The sequence below is a fragment of the Parasteatoda tepidariorum genome, chromosome 10 (assembly GCF_982258835.1).
Source record: "Parasteatoda tepidariorum strain Cologne lab strain chromosome 10, Ptep-v5.0, whole genome shotgun sequence".
NCBI lineage: Eukaryota > Metazoa > Arthropoda > Arachnida > Araneae > Theridiidae > Parasteatoda > Parasteatoda tepidariorum.
This window is the reverse complement of record NC_141764.1, coordinates 3602412-3614991: the sequence shown is the minus strand read 5'-3', so window position 1 is coordinate 3614991 and position 12580 is coordinate 3602412. Positions and strand designations below refer to the sequence as shown.

Here is a 12580-nt window from a genome sequence, read left to right as displayed (position 1 = left end):
TTGAATAATAGAAATAACACATAAATTAAATGGTAAGGTGATATGCAAGGTGAGAAACAAATCCATCCTGTGTTTGAAAGGCTTATCAACAAATTTTACTTGATAAATAGACTTTTTTTTAAGAAACGTTCAATTTGTGAATCTTTGGTGATGCGGCAGAATTCGAATTCTTCCCACACTTGCTACAATATATCGCTATAAATGGTAGTGGATGTGGCCTTTCATCGTAATCCTGCTAAATAATAAACACTTTGATTTAATCTCATAAGAAATCACAGGGATTTAAATCTGGAGATCAAATCAAATTATTTTTTTCAAGCCCCGGAGTGAATTGTGACACAACCTAAAATTCTGTTAATACAATTTAGACTGCTTTTATTAAATTATGGTTCTACTAACGTAACTATTTCTCTAGTAGGGAAGAGTTATGAAGTTAATTGAGGGCCGCTAAGACCCTAAGTTTGTTCCTGAATCTCGTAGTGTGTTGAAAATAAATGAGTTTTTAATACCATGGTATAAAAATTCTTTGATATAGATTTGATTTGAGCACTTAAATTGTTTTGTACCATTATTTTACTAAAGCAACTATTTTTTTATAGGAAAGAGTTATGGTGTCAGTTGAGCTGTATAACGTAGTACAATAAAATACAGGTAAGATAATAATTCTTATGTTTTATTAATTCTGAAATCTTCACCTGTTTTGATCAAAGATTTAAATTTGTCAATGCCTGTTGCTACCAATTTAATTTGCTGCATTTTTTTTTTCAAAAGTGCAACACAAATGGAAAACTACTGCTTCTATAAAAATTTGAATTTTGATTTACAGTGCACTAAAATATATATATATATATATATATATAGAGACCACCATAAATAATTTTTGATCTAATGATTGGATCTTCACATTCTATGACTCAATCTAAATTGTTAGGGGTGTTATATCATATATGCTAATTAATTAGTGCAAACGATATTTTAGGTTACGAAAGCAGACACAAAAATGTACTTTCTCGATACGATTCGAATAGATGGTAGTCGCGATCTGCGAAATATGGTTCCAATAGTTTGGGCCCCTCAATGCTAATTTTACTTTATACGTAATTCATATAACTAGGAGGCTTCACCCCCTGCTCGCTGACGCTCGCCAACCCCCGTAACTGCTCTCGCAGTTAATTTCGGATTGCTTCGCAATCCGATGCTCGCTTTGCTCGCGCATTGGATACGTTCTTAACGTCTAGCTTCTGTATACTTTTCTGAACACTGAAGTTCCGAAAACTTTAACTGCAGAAAATTCTAAACCTGTGCATTTCAATATTAATTTGAAATTGCGAACAGTTCACATACTTTTCTTAATCACGCTATTCTAAATTTCAGTTGTTGAGAAAAGTAACTTTTGTAAGTTTTGTTTTAAAGTCTTTTCCTCCAGAGGGCTAAAACCATGTGTTGTAAAACAATATGAAATAGTACTGAAAGCCGGATGTAAAGCATCGGCTTCGAAGATGATAATTTTGTGAGAATTTTTTTGATAATTCGGTGAGAATTCACCCGATTAGACATATGATATGCTCACTACGTGCTCTTGCGCGCCGAAGCCTATCAATTAAAACGTATTAGCGTTTTATATAATATAGTTCAGCCATATGATGGTCAATGCGTGCTCTTGCGCGCAGAAGCCAATCAATTAAAAATGAAAACTGTTGCCAACGCGAGAAAAGAAATATCATCGGTTTTATTGATACATACGTATTAGCGTTTTATATAATATAGATTTGTTTCTTTGGATTCACATCTAGCAAGTCTTGAAAATGGGTGCTTGTCTTTGAGGGCTTGAAACATGTATTTCTTGTTTGAATATTTTTTGAAGCGATCAAATTTTTAATCGGATAATAGCTAAATGATTTAGTTTCTTGAGACTATTTGTTTAATGTAAAAAAAAATTTTTTACATTTTTGATAGGCAATAACAAAAATTACGTTTAATTTTTAAAATAGAAAATAAGTGCAAAAATTTGGGGCTAATAATAAAACCATGCGTGTACATTTAAGTCTAATTTATTAAATAAATCAATTTGTTGTCCAATGTAAATATTACATGCAAAATATAAATACAAATATTGAATTGATACAAATATATGCTTACCTCCAAATGAATCAATTCATTTTAAATGTTTAGTATCTAATGAGATGTCACAATTTATTTTTTAAGAAAAAGATAAATTAATCAATGTAAAATGTCAATAAAAACTATTGCAAGTAGATATTAAAACGCATGATTAAAAAAAAAGTAGTTTCAGTTAAAATATTTAATAATGAAATCAAATAAAAGAAACTCCTTTAAGAGAAAGATCTCAGACTAAAATATTAAATTTTAAACTAAAAAGCTGAAATAATATAGTTCTTTTCAATGATTGATTAAAAGACTGACAGAATGACCGAAAAAAATACCAAAAGAATAATTTTATACTTCTAAAAAATTGATACATCTGTAGTTCTAGAAATTCTAGATAAGGCAATTTATTATTAGTGTAAATCGTACAAAGAATTAATTCCTCGTAAATTTTGAAAGGTCATAGATGAAAACGAGTCCAAAGCAATATTGAAAATGACAGTCAAAATTAATCGAAGCAACCAATATTTTTCCATTGAGTAATTTGAGCCGGCTTCTGCGCACAGTGATCGGTAAAACTACATTTTCTTTATAGTTAACTATAACTACTTTATTACAACTACAACTACTTTATTTTAACCTTTTGAAATATAATTACTACTAGTTTTTGAAGACATACATACTTTACTGGAGAGAATCATTCTCTCTAATGATTTAGAATTAAAAAAATTGGCTTAGTTATTGCATGAGAAGTTATTGAGAAATGTTAATTCATCTTTACATGAAATAGTTATTTATTCTAAAGCATTTTTTACGAATTTATTCCTTTAACCTTTAAACTCTTCTTGACAGTGAATATTTAATTAAGGAAATGATAAGAAATCATCTAATATTTGGGATTGAAGGATTAATGCTTTTTGATAGCCCTCTAGAAATGAAGTACAGTGCACAAAATTAAAAAAAATGGAACTCCCTGAATAACTTTATATTTAATGATCTGATCTTCACTTTCTAGGACTCAATCTTAATGGTTCGATTTCCAATGATTCCTTTGTTTACAAGATTCCCAATAATAATGAACGAAATAAATTAAGAACATAAAAAATAACTGCTGCAAATAAAAAAAAAACTTGCTGCTCTGGAGCATCAGACGGAAAAAAAAAATTTTCCTGCGATATAGCTTTCGCCTTCCAATGAGGTGTCCCTGGTTGGAATCTCAGCTTTGGCTGATTGATACGAATTCCACATCCGGCTAGCACCAACCACAGTGCTGGCATAAAATATCCTCATTGGTAGACGGATCATGGGTTAGAGTCCCCTTGCCGTCATGCTAACCTAGGGAGATTTTCGTTGTTTTTCTCCCCATGTAACGCAAATGCGGTTTAGTCCCACCAAAAAGTCCCCCAAGAAGGAAATTTCTACCAATACTTGATTCCCTTGTCTTCTGGATTGGGCTCAAGATTTCAAAGCTACGGTGTTGAACATTAGTAGTCGTAAAGCCGAAAAATTGGGACAGCTGTTCAACGACGGTTATAAAATAAACTTCAAAAGTAGTAGCCAAAAATCACTACAAACTACTGTTTTTTTGTATCACACCACACGCTACACTACAAACTACAAAAAAGGTAGCGACTACAGTAGTTTCGCTACTTGTAGCTCTCTACTTCCGACCCATGAGGGTGCATTATTTTGATTCTCTTATCTCTGTGATGAATTTCCGAAAGAAAAGGAAAACTGCTAATTGATGCAACGGTAATCAGGCGGATGGATTCACCTTTGCAATTCAGGTTGTTGGACAAATCTACATGCATAGTTGGGTACGCTGCCTATCTCCAACCGCTATTTTATTAAAATTTCAATGTTAAAATGTTTAGTACACTTAATTAGCATGGGTGATATAGGTGCATTTTCAAAGGAAAATCTTAATAGTACAGTACTGTTTATCAATAAAGTTAAAATACAGAACAAACCAGCGAGAAGAAAAAAAAATTTAAAAAAATTTCTTTCCCACAATGCTTCACTATTCCCAATATTGAGAGGAGAGTGCAAACTTACCGGGTCACAAAGTCCTCCATGTTCCCGTAGCAGATCAATACCTCTGGGGATTCTGAATTGGAGATCGATCGTTCTCTGATTCAGGTCAAAATTACGATCTGTGGATGAATGAATGGGTCCGCCCTATAATCGGGTGCGACGCATGGTATGGCAGAAGTCGAATTTTTGGCCATAGATGGCGCCACTGAAAACAAGAAAAAATAATCTTAAATTTGCTCGGTTTCACCAAGAAGGCTTGCCCGTTTGGCAAGTAGCATTAGAAACAACAAGAAGAATTTCTGTTACTGTGCCCCTAAATGTTCTTTTCCCTTTTTACACAGGGACCGCACCTAACATCGGGGAACTAGTTTACATTATGTCATTGAAAGCTAGACTTCTTTCCCTATGAATATTACTTGATATAACGACTCGTTCAGATACTTTCATGAATTATTGAAATAGTTTATTTTAATAACATTGCTTTGTAACTAAAAATAAACTCAATCTTTTTCCTGAAAGTTTTTTTTTATTACAATGCACTGTGGGCCAGAAGACCATGATCTTTAGCCAAAAGTCAAAATTACATTTTCAACTAAAATATGTGCAGGCAGTTTTAATATCGCCCAAATTAAGTATTCATAATCATTCCAAACATTACAATTTACTTTTTGGACTGACGAGAGTACAATGTAGTAAAAAATATGTTAAAAAACATTTTTTTTAAGTGTAACTTTTAAATTTATATTTCAGAAATATATATAGGAATTTCATCTTACTGTTACATTTTTATCAGAGTAATTAGTCTGAAATTATAGTACAATTTTTCAATGTGTTGGATTAGTTAATACTCTTGACATACTTATAGTTTATATCTTATCATTTGACATTAAACAATATTTGAATCACGGTAGTTTTTACATATCTCGGAAATTTTGCAAGTAATTTTTAACGTAATAAAGTGTTTTCTTTAATACTTGTTTGTGTATGCGTCACAAGACATCAAAAAATAAATTTATTTCCTGTTAAAGAGTTGAGGATATATACACAAAAATTTGAATTCTAAAAATGAGAGGAGAATTTTCAAGTATTCATCTCAGAATTTGCACTTAATTGTTCATTTTTAATATAATATAAAATAAGACACTTATATCACTGTATACATAAACAGATGGAATCAAATTTGATACATGCGTACAGACTTTTGCACCCTATTTCAGTATTTAAAATTTTGTGAATTTCATAAACGCATTGCATACGATTTTTACAATCCAAATAAACATTACATCTTTATTCAACACAAACAACACTGCGAAAACTTCCTTTTTTCATTGATAAATTTTGTACGTTAACTAAATTGTAGATTTGCGATGTATAAAATGAAATCATTTATATATTGAAGTCATACTTCAATTAAACTTGCAAGTAATTCAGCCTAGAATTTGCCTATTAGAAAATATTTGCGCTTTAATGTTTATTTTTAATATAATGTAAAAGACATTTTCATCACACGAGGCATTAACGCATGGAATCCCATCCTTACAGACTTTCGCACCATCCTGTAAAACTTGAAAACTTTGTGAATTTTTCATGTGCAGTACATGTAATTTTTTCAATCCAAATAAACATTGCATCTTATTTATTCAACTCAAATCTGCAAACAATTTTTATTTTTTCGTTGGCGAATTTTGTTCTTCAACTACATCAAAGATTTGCGATATACAGTCCGTGCCCACATTAATAGAGGTACTATAAGATTCTATGTAAAATCTTAATTATCAGGTGATACTATACAGCTTTATTGTTTTTTGCACGACTGAAACCGGTTTGCACTTGTTTACGTTCGTGTATCAATAGGTTAACATTGTAATGCAAAACGTTAAAAATGAATACAAATGGGAAGTATGTAAAAAATCTCTTGAATGAAAACCCCATTACATGCATGTTTAAATATAAAAGTATTGCCTATAAACTCGTGCAAAACATGTCATTATTTAAACTCTACCGTGCGTCTAGTGATTTGGTCTAATTATTAAAATATAATTATATCATACCTGATATAATAAATATTATATATTTATCTAATAGATCGTCTAATTTATTCAACTGTCGAATTTATATTATCTATAGTCTAATTTTACCAATTGATACACGAACGTAAACAATTGCAAACAGTCGTTTAAAAACAATAAAGCTGTATAGAGTATCACCTGATAATTAAGATTTTGCATAGAATCTTATGAGTGACTCTAATAATTTAGCCAGGCACTGTTTAAAATGAAATCAAAGAATAACCACCTTTATCAAGGAAATGAATTGTATTTAAAAAAATGTTTGTTCTTGGGAATTAATAGAATTCGAGAGGGAGAGCTGAGGAGTAAAGCCTGATCCTCATCGTCTGCTCCTGACTTCACAACTACTGCGAAAATCAGATTTTTCTCAAGCAGGCGTTGTTACATCCGTAGTCGGCAAAATCTGTTTTTACAGTGGATATATTAATTGCAATTTCCTTAGAAAAACTGATTATTATTTTTCGATACATCAGATCCGTTCGAGAAATTGTATCTTAAAAATTATTTACACCGAAAATTCTTGAAAATCATCGAATGCAGAATAAAAGTCACGAAAATATTCGTGATCGGTAAACACACTGGTCCTGCACATTTTAATTAATAAATAAAATATTTTATTTCATAACAGCAGACCCAATTTTTTTGAGGTTTACGACTACTAATATTCAACTCCGTAGCCTTTTAATTTTGAAAATAATCCGGAAGACAAGGGAACTCCTGGATCAAGTATTGGGAGAAATTTGCCTTCATGGAGGACTTTTTGTTGGAACTAACCGCATTTGAATTACATGGAGAGGAAAACCTCGAAAACCTTCACGGTTAGTCTGACATCAAAAGGAAACTCTAACCCATGATCCATCTACCATTGAGAATATTTTACGTCAGAACAGCGGTCGGTGCAAGTCATTGCTGGGATTGGAACCCGGTTCACGTTTAATTTCTGATTAAATATTCTGGTTAAATTATTTCTTTAATGCCTATGATAGAAAATAGAGAATTTCGAAATTTTTGTAAGAAGTTTTTTAATATTAAAATAAGGGTGGGAAATTTCTTTAACAGTGGAAGAAAATACTTTGAAAAAATAGGTTTCTTCTAATCCAAGTGGAAGAAACTCTTTCCAATAAGGAAGTCCCGCAGTGGACTGATCGTTAAGACACGGTTCCCAGCAGATCACCGAAGTCAAGCATCACTGGCTACGGTCAGTGTGCGGGAGGGTGACCACTTGGATCAGTCTGCGTAGGGACCGAGGGTGTGCGGTATGGGTCCTCGCTAAACTGTGCTACCGTTAAGTGCTCGACTTCGCGCGCAATTCGTCGGGCTACCGAATTGGGGGTGCCATCCCCTCGGCAGAGGATCAAAATTGTGACAGCATGTCTTCGGACCATCCTCCGGGATGTTTCCCAGACCGTCGCCAATAGCCCAATGTGCACCTCTAGTGCAGTATCTCTTTTATTTTTTTTAAGAATTTAATTCTTAAAATTTATTGTATTTTAGAAACTTAAGTCTAAGAAAAATTTAATTATAAAAGTTCTTTATGATATATCACAAGAATGTTTGTATTTAAGTAATGTCTGTGTTTATGTTAAAGTCCTGAAAAAATAAACTCTGAATCCTGAGTACAATTTTGGATAATCTGTAGCAAGTTGAAAAAGAAATCGTACAATAATGCGTTTTTGATGAAATTAAAAACAACCTAGACCTCATTAAACAAAATGTTTAGAAAACTGAAAATAATATAAGTACACAATTATTTAGATATAGATAAACTTTTTTAGGAACATAAGGACAACCCAAATCAAAACACAAAATAAATTATTATAATAAGCTAAGAGTTTAAAATTATATTTGAAATTAAAATAAATAATATAAAAATAGTAATTTAATAGAAATAATTATACCTTAAAAATTCTAGTTTTGAATTATTTATTAGTTATTGTTAAACAATTATGCAAAATCCCAATCTTGGTAATAATATAGTATCAAAATATAAGAAATTTTTAAAACACATAAAAAAGCGTACAACTGCCGAAAAGACGATTAAAAGATCACTAGCATTTACGATGAAATCAACACAAATAAAACCTATCAAACAGTGATTATTTAAATCCGCGATTCAAAATTCGAGGGCCGTAATAATAGCGTATTTAAAATAGCGGAACTTTTAAAACCATTTAGAATTGTTAATCAATAATTTATGAAATAACCTTTAAAAGATAATTAGCAATTATATCGGCACGAATGAAGCACGTCGAAAAGTTGTGGTCTAATATCCATCATAATATTCTGCTAAAAGTATCGAAATTAAAAGTATCGAAAATTAAAAGTATTGAAAGTAACGAAGTAGAAATACAAAGTAGCAACTGCCGAAAAAACAACAAGAAAAAATTTTTCATAAGTCATTTATATTGATACTAAAAATTTGACTGAATATTCACATACATGAAAATGATCGCAAAGTCACATGAATTTAAGATAAAGTCAGGACATATAAAGAGCGTCAAAAGTGAGTACTAAAATTCGAAATTCGTGTATCGTAATAACGTATCGTAATAATATAATCAGACGTAGCCGAGAGGTGGAAATAAGCGGGTTTCAGGCTATACCTAAATATCATTTATTGAGACACATTCCTAAAGAGCTAGCATTCAAGTCACAAAATCGTTGTGCTCCTTAATAAAAATTAGAGAAAATCTTCCGAAGTAAATTAGTTGAATGTTTCATTTTAGGGAATAAAGGAAATCATTGTAAATGGTCTATGGGAACTTAGTTTTCTCACGAGTTAGCAAGGGGAAAAAATTTCAAGGTCAATTAATGCATACTTGAACTAAAAATAGATTAAAAGACAGCATGTGAATTTTAAAATGTGAGAAAGAGAGTTTTGTTTTCAATAGAAAATTAAGGAAGAGATTTACAGAAAAGGAAAAACAGAAAGATTGGTTGAAGCTTTTTATGTTAAATATATACAGTAAATATTGTTGTTCTTTGAATTTAATAACTATTTCATTTAACTAGTTTTTTTAACGACTTTATTTTTCTTATAAAGCATTTTTTTTTTTAATTTTAGATATGACAGCCTAAATGACAGAGTTTCGCCAGCTTTTAGAGTATTATAGACTTTCTTCTAAGCTCATTTGAACGACATTGGAAGCTGGCAGCTCTCCACCATCTCGTTCGACAGCTCCAGAAAGGTCTACAGGCACAAAAAAAAAAGCGAGCGTTTAAGAGTTTCGATACACCTTCTCCAACTGACACCAACAAAAAAGATGTTAAGTTGACGCAAATGATGATTATGATGAAATTTGCTTGTCAGCGAGTGAAAGATTCTAACGACCCATCTGTTAGTTTCATCCCATGAAGTTGAAGTTTTGCGAAAGAACTCTGCAGTGTATTCGGTGAAATTTTTCGCTCCATCTGCCAGAAAATCTGTTAAAAATAGCCTTTAATGCTCCTTCCGAGAAGAAACTCTTGCATCTTTGCTAGCTGATCAACATAATCGCACAGGTTAAACTACAGTTTTCGTTTTGTCTATTTTTATTTTATAACCGTAATTGAACAGGCGACCCAATTTTCGGTTTTACGACTAATATTCAACTACATAACCTTGTAATTTTGAAAATAATCCAGAAGACAAGGACTCCTGGATCAAGAAATTGCCTTCGCGGAGGAAGTAAACCGCATTTGCCTGACATGGAGGGGAAGACCACGCCATGGTTAGCATGACTGCAAGGGGACTCTAACCTATGATCCGTCTACCACTGAGTATATTTCACGTCAGCACTGTGGTCGGTGTAAGCCAGATGCGGAATTCGTATCAACAAGCAATCGCCGGAATTCGAGCCCGGTTAAACTCAGTGGAAGGCGAACGCTTTATCCCCTGAACCATCACGGCTCTTTTGTCTAGTTAAATAAGAACAGATCAGGGCTTGCATTACCTACATATGAGTTTGCTCTGCAGATTGGCGAGGTGGCAAAAAATGGCTCAATTTATCGAAGGGATTGAGTTCCAAAGGACTGTTAGAGGCGAGAGCTTGACAAGAGGCTCTACAATAAAAGAGAATTTTGTGATCGGAATGCCTGGAAAAGTGTTTCATTGGACTAGATGAGAGCGATACTTCGATTTGGATAAGCTGAGAATTTTTGTTTTGGATGAAGCTGATGTCATGATTTCGACTTAGGGGCATCATGATCAATGCTTGCGTAATCACCGCAAGGTGTCTAATAGTTGTCAAATGATGCTGTTCTCCGCCACTTACTCGCCTGATGTGTTTTGCGGAAATAATTATAACTGAACTCATAATGTTGCAGCTGAACTATGGAGGCCGGAAAATGTCAAGCAGTTCTATGTTATGTGTCACACCATCGAAGGCAAAGATCCAGAATTGTCCAATATCTGTGGTTCCATATCAATCGGCCAGGCCACTATATTTTGAAGAAGACCTGCAGCTTGGTTTGAAGCCCGACTGACTGCTGATGGACGTTCTGTTGGTAATTTATCTGGAGAGTTAGAGCTCAATCAATGACTGGATACACTGACTCGCTTCAGAGAATGGAAGGTACGTGACCTTTCTTTTTATCTTTATTACATTACTAATTCTTTTTCCTTATTTGCTGGTAAGGCAGTGCTTAAATAACTTTCATTTAAATCTAGGAAAATGCAATTGATAACCTTATTAATAGTAAATAATGAATTCTAATTTTGAATAATAATTTTTTTACCTAATTGTGTAAAATAATTGTTAAATTAAAAAATAGAATAATCCTCTCAATATTGAATATATTTAAAATTGCGTATAAATTGTTTTTATGGTGGCCAATGTAATCAAGAAAAGAATTCCTTGTAACTTTCATGTAACTTTCAAAATTATTTTGCATTTGTTAAAATATATATAAAAAATTTTCAACAATATGAAGGAGAAAAATTATTTGAGCGCATATCCTTATCAGGGGTCTGTTTAGAAGAAATTTGGGTCCGTTTACGGACCCTTCACAAAATATCGTTTCATAAAAACGGACCCTTCACAAAATATCGTTTCATAAAAACGGACCCTTCACAAAATATTGTTTCATAAAAACGGACCCTTCACTAATTTATCTTTTAATCCGACCCTTCACAAATTTGTTTATCTTCATTATTGTTTTGCTGATCGATTAAACCCTTCCCAGGAAGGGAGGGGGGAAAGGAAGATAGATGTAAACGAACTAAATTTTGTCTTCGGCAGACGCTTCTTCCTTTATTCGTCCGAAATGAATATTCTGCATTCAGCAGTATAGGCTAAATACCAAATATTTATATGTCGCATCGTTAATTTAATAGCTGCAATTGCTGGTTATTTTTTAAAATTTAATTTTTTTAATTATAATTTTACTGTGTTGAGCATAATCGTGTATGTCTTTACAATTTAAAAACTCCTTGAAAAAGTTTTTATTATAACGGACCCTATTTGCACAAATTCACAAAAGCGGACCCTGGTTGAAAGAATGTGACTTAACGTTTATTTTATATTCACAAATTACGAGTAATTTTTTCACAATTTTGCGAAAACGGACCTTTTACAAAATGTCTGGACAGACCCCTGCTAATGATGTCATTCTTTTACAGTGTTAAAAAAATACTTTTTGAGTGCTTGAAAAAACTTATTTTTTGTTGAAAAATTTGACTGCGCATCCTGTATTAATAATGTAAATATTTATATTTGGCTCTGTAATCATGAAAGTTGTAACATTTATTTCAACGTTAAAGTGAACGGTATAAATAAATTTACTACCACTTTTTTTAAATTCGGTATTTTTCATACGTTGGTTACTTCTGGAGGGAAAACTTAAAATTTTTAGTTTTTGAAACACTTTTTAAATAAAAATTTTCTGGGAAACTTCTCACCGAGAATGAGGAACTCTGGATTTCGAAAGTTCTGCCAAAAAACGAGGATAGTAAACTGTTGGTCTAAGTACGTACATATCAAAGTACGACTTGAAGTTTTTCTAAGTTTGTAACCGCCTGAATTTACATAAATTTCTTGTCGTACTTATCAGATTTCTTTTTACATGAAGAGACTTTCTAAACTATTGTGGAGATCTGAAACATCTGATGATAAATTTTAAAAAGCAAGAAACATCGTTTATGATCTAGATTTTGCAACGACTTTAAACAATTTGGCTGGGGTTCGGATAACCCGGAAACTTTCGTAACAGCCACTTTATGTCTCAAAAACACATAAAATTTGAAGGAAAACATTCAGACGTGCTTGGATTTTATACAGCTTCCGAACTACATGAAATAAAAAAAAATGGTAATTGTAATTTTAGAAGTAAAAATATTAAACTTAGAAGCAGTGTCGACTTTGTTTGTTAATGAGAACCTGTCCAACATGGGT

At 32.2% G+C, this 12580-nt stretch overlaps 1 long non-coding RNA gene across 1 annotated transcript in view; it reads left to right on the top strand.

Moving 5' to 3' along the window:
- Positions 1-591: 591 nt before the first annotated feature.
- LOC147802078 (uncharacterized) overlaps positions 592-12580 on the top strand; it is a 96358-nt gene continuing 84369 nt past the window's right edge. The window contains exons 1-2 of the long non-coding RNA XR_015429725.1: positions 592-651; positions 9274-10762. This is a non-coding gene — a long non-coding RNA (uncharacterized LOC147802078). The remainder of the gene's footprint in view (positions 652-9273; positions 10763-12580) is intronic.